Below are 5,450 nucleotides of genomic sequence, written 5' to 3' on the forward strand. Positions count from 1 at the left end.
AAAGGAGAAAATTTGAAATATCTTATTCCAAACTCCCTACCATTGAGTCAGTTCTGACTCACAGTGACCCTATAGAACAGAGTATAATTGCCTCATACATTTTCCAAGGTTTAAGTCTGTATGGAAGCAGACTGCCACTCTTTCCCCCAGGGAGCGGCTGCTGGGTTTGAACCACTGACCTTTTGTTTAGCAGTAGAGTGCTTTAACCATGTACCACCAGGGCTCCTAGATATTTTATTAAAAATTATCGAAGAATGTTCGTTTATGTTTATTAACATATGTCAAGTACTGAATATTATTAAGGTGCTTGAAGGTAAAAGCAGATTATTTAGAGGCTTGTAAATGTTTACATCTTCTCTATGAGTCGGAATCAACTCCATCGCAATGGACTAAACAAGTGTTTCTTCCTCCCTTTTTCAGCTGGAATATCTGAAAGTGAGTGTTCAGTAAATAACTGAGTCATATATTTGTTCCTGGGTGGTGTAAATGGTTTGTGTCCAACTACTACCCTAAAGGGTCACGATTCAAACCCACTCGCCACCATCACAGAAGAAAGTCCCGGTGATCTCGTTCTTTAAAAATTACATCCAGCCGAACCCTATGGGGCAGTTCTACTCTGTAACAATAGGGTCTCTGCGAGCTAGAACCAGTTTGGTGGCAAAGGGTTTGTCTTTGGCTTATTATATACTTATAATTAACATACATTTATACAAGAATGCATAACAAGTATGTAATACACATACATAGGTATAAATAAGACATTATGAAGAGGTCCTTAAAAATTGAGGAACAAAGAGGTGACATGACTCATTAAGAAACAACAGCTAGAATGTCCCCGATGTGGAATATTTATTTTTGCTCGTAATACCCAATGCCATTGCATAACACCACAAATTAATTTGCTTAAAATATTTCACTCTCTTCCATAGCACCCTAAATTAACTCCTGTATTTTTTCTTTTTTTCAGATAAACCATTTCACACTCATACCTTCTCCTCCTTCATGAAATCATGCTGCTGAATAATAATGTGACTGAGTTCATTCTGCTTGTGCTGACACAAGATCCTGTTAAAAAGAAAATAGTGTTTGCCTTTTTCTTGCTTTCCTACTTAGGGACATTGTTGGGTAACACGCTGATTATTGTTACCATCAAGACCAGTCGGGTGCTTGGGAATCCAATGTACTTCTTCCTTTTCTACTTATCCTTATCTGATACCTGCTTCTCTACTTCCATAGCCCCTAGAATGATTGTGGATGCCCTTCTGAAGAATAAAACTATCTCTTTCAGTGAGTGCATAATCCAAGTGTTTTCATTTCATTTCTTTGGCTGCCTGGCAATCTTGATCCTTATCCTCATGGCCGTTGACTGCTATGTGGCCATCTGTAAACCCCTGCACTACATGAGCATCATGAACCGGCGGGTCTGCAGTGTGTTGGTAGCTCTAGCCTGGGTAGCATCATGAGTGCATTCTTCAGTTCAGATTTTCTTGACCTTGCGTTTACCTTTCTGTGGTCCCAATGTGATTGATCACTATTTATGTGACCTGCAGCCCTTGTTGAAACTTGCCTGTAGAGACACCTATGTGACCAATCTGCTACTGGTATCCAATAGTGGGGCCCTTTGCACAGTGAGTTTTGTCATCCTGATGTTCTCCTATATCGTCATCTTGCATTCTCTGAGAAACCACAGTGCTGAAGGGAGGGAAAAAGCCCTTTCCACCTGCATATCACATATCATTGTAGTCATCTTGTTCTTTGGTCCTTGTATACTTATATACACACGCCCCACAACTACCTTCCCCATGGATAAAATGATAACTGTGTTTTATACATTTGGAACACCTTTGATTAACCCTCTGATTTATACACTGAGAAATGCAGAGGTGAAAAATGCCATGAGGAAACTATGAAGCAAGAAACTGATCTCAGATGACCAAACATGAACAGAAGTTTCAAATCTTTCTTCAAAATTTGGATTGGCCTAGAAGAATTCAACAGAAAGTATTACCTTCTTCTAGGTCAATCCAAATTTTGAAGAAAGATTTGAAACTTCTGTTCATGTTTGGTCATCTGAGATGGAATCCTATCTGGGAAAATGTCAGCTAATTCCTTCAGGAAAATAAGCAATATGAAAACATTCACTTGTTAAAGTTGAGTCAATTTCATGTAGAGGAAGAAAAACACAAGGTACAAACAGGTATATAAGGTCCTTTGTCATAGGTTTTTCACCACTTCTCTCTGCCTCTTCTCAAAGATTACAATGACTTGAGGTTTTGATCTGTTGTTTTCTCTTTCATTCTTCATGTTGTTTTCTGGTGTTGGAATCTTAAAATCAGGTTTACAATTCGAGTCCACCCAGGAGAGCTAAGAAAGAAAGACCTGATGAATCTATTTCCATAAAGATGATAGCCAAAAACCCTATGGAACATTTATCTGTAACACATGGAGTTGCATAAATCAGAATCAACTAAGGGGCAATGGATTTTTTGTTGGTTTGATATTTTTGTTGTTGTTGTTGTTTTTATTGTTATTATAGTTTGCACTCAATTTGCTTACATTCCAAGCCTAGTAGATTTTCTCTTTTCAAAACAGAGTGGATAAGCCACAGGAGAATTTACGGGCTTAGAAACAGGAATATATAAGCCATAGGTAAAAAAAAATTAGTGAGTTTTCAATATAATCCAGAGAAGAGAATAACTTGAGTAGAGAGGTTGAAATGATTATATGAAAGGTACATTTCTGCAGTGGAGATGGAAACCAACTTTTGTCATTATCCGTCTAACACCAGAGCCTCTAATTATATGAGTATTAAAAACTTAACTTCAATTTAATATCTTAATTGTATCAATAAAGAAAATCAAAATGAGTATTTGTGTTTGAGTCTTCTATTTCTACTTTTTTGTACTAAATCATATTACATCTATTAAATTTTACTAATTTTATTGCAACACCAGCTATAACATTTCTTTATTTTGAGAAAATGACCATCTACTTTTCTGTGTGGTCTTGGAAAGCTATGGTTTCTACCATGAATTATAGTGACAAATATAAATCATTAATTTTTTTTTTAAGATTATGTGAACTTGAAGGGGAAATCTGCAACAAGTAGTTTATTATTGATTATAGAGGCTATACTTTCTCTGCTATTGAAAAGTTGGCATAGTAGTAGATTCCAGTTGTTAGAGTTTTAGCTGGTGTTTTCTTCTGTTTCAAGGTAAGGAAAAGATTTAAAACAAAAAAAAAGAAGAAGTGTATATTGGATACAGATTAGATGCCTATCCAGAAACACTCCATCTATTATGTCTCCTTGACATGCACTCAGTATAGAGCCCCTGCTACCAATGTCACCACATCTGCTGCAGGCAGAGATTGTGCTCTAGACCAGGGTCAGGATTTGATTTTTAAAAAAAAGGAAAAAAAAAAGTGGCAGTACTGCAAATAAGACTGAAGGTGCAGCTTAAATGAACTTCCTTTGTTGAAATCAGCATCTTGATAGTGAAAGAATGAAATTCTGAGAGTCAAAATATGGAATCTTTGTGGGGAATGGTGAAGACCATGAACCCCAAAATTATTCTGAATACTCTGGGTTAGCTCTCCCATGTGAGGGAAGAACAGTCTTCCTTGCCTTGATCCCACGCAGCTGTCTCACATGAACAGTTGTCTTAAGAAAATATTTGTTCTCATCCAGAGCTTTGTCCTATACCCCTTATGACTTCCAAACGACTAAACAGGGACAATTCTCAGGTAAGCCAAGGCAGGAAAGTACAACCCTCATTCTTTTAGAAATGATTTCCACGAAGGAATTGCAGTACCTAGCTAATACCTACGGTGAGAAATGGGGAAACAGTTTACTATGGGAACTAATCTTGAAGGTGTTAGCATAGGAGGACAGAATATAAGTCTGGAGATTGAAAAAAATTTGACATGAGGGCACTCACCAATGATTTGCAATCTGATGTTCTGGCAAGGGCATCCAGAGCTGGCTCTTTAAAGTATATGCTTTAAGGTGTTGTATTAGTTTTCTAGTGCTGCTGTAACAACTTACCACAAATGTAATGTCTTAAAACACCCTAAATTTATTATCTTAAGTTCTCTGGGTTGGAAGTCTGACATAGTCCTTACTGGGCTAAAATCAAGGTGTCAGTATGGTTGTGTTTCTTTTAGAGGCTCTAGGCTTTCCCTGATTCTAGAGGTCACCCACATATCCTGGCTCATGATCCCCTTCATAAATCTTCCCAAAGTCAGCAACATTGCATATCTTTGACCAGTCTTCCATTACCACATCTCCCTTTTTCTCTTCTGCCTCTCTTCCACCTTTAAGGATGCTTGTGATTACATTGATCTCATCTGGATAATGCAGGATAATCTTCCTATTTTAAAGTTACATAATTAAACCCCCCCCCAAAAGTTAGATAATTAGCAACTGTAATTTGGTCTGTGACCTTAAGTATAAAAACTTACTGGAAATGAAAAATTCTTCCTATATAGGTTGAAATGATAAATACTTCAGATATAGATTGTGTCTTCTGTCTTTATAGTGCCTCCAACTATACAATGTTTGGGGGTTCACAGACTAAGTCTTACACTGACATGATATCCCACAAACATTGCCTAGGACATAATACTTATTCCTGAGCAACAAAAGTGTGAGATTGTTTCCATGATCTCAGATTTTACTGGTATTACTGCGTATCCCATTACCCATAAGCAGCTAACCTGATAGTAGAGAATAGAGATAGCTGCTGCTGAATTTACTCCACTCATGTAGACTTTACATATGGCAGAACAAAATATTGCCTAGTCCTGCATCTTTGTCACAATCATTGGCATGTTCGAGTTCATTGTTGTGGCTATTGTGCCAATCCATCTCACTGAGGGTCTTCCTCATCCTTGCTTTCCCTCTGCTTCACCAAACATCACATCCCCTTTGGCTATTGATCCATCCTAATGTCCAAATTTGCAAGTCAGACAGTACTTTGTGTGATCCATAAGGTTTTCATTGACTGATTTTCAGAAATAGTTCACCTTTCTTCCTAATCTTAGTCTAGAATCTCTGCTGAAACCTGAGCTCCATGGGTAGAAGGGTGTTTCCTGATTATATGGAATATAGAGTAGGAAAATAAAATAATTCTCCAATCATGAGTGCATGTTTCATCACTATGTTTTGTGGAAACTTCTTCAAACTTGTAGAATCTCAGGAGCTTTCCAAGTGAACTAACTTGGTTTTCCTCTATCCCTCCTCAAAATGTTGTAACTTTCTCCTTTCTGTTAAGGCAGGTACCTAAAATTACGTTTTGAAAAACGTCTGAAACTCTTTAAGCAATTGGTATTTCCTATTTTTTCAGTTGTTTTTATTGTACACTAACATGTAATTTTCATTTTTTCTTTTATTTTAATGAGAATTTAGAAGAGGAAATATATTTTTATGTGTAGCTTAACACATTTAACAG

General features: G+C 37.0%; 1 pseudogene; it reads left to right on the forward strand.

Annotated features, from left to right (window-relative positions):
* Positions 1 to 495: 495 nt before the first annotated feature.
* Positions 496 to 1,943, forward strand: LOC135228527 (olfactory receptor 4C16-like; annotated as a pseudogene).
* The last annotated feature ends 3,507 nt before the right edge of the window (positions 1,944 to 5,450 follow it).

This window comes from Loxodonta africana, chromosome 22 (assembly GCF_030014295.1).
Source record: "Loxodonta africana isolate mLoxAfr1 chromosome 22, mLoxAfr1.hap2, whole genome shotgun sequence".
NCBI lineage: Eukaryota > Metazoa > Chordata > Mammalia > Proboscidea > Elephantidae > Loxodonta > Loxodonta africana.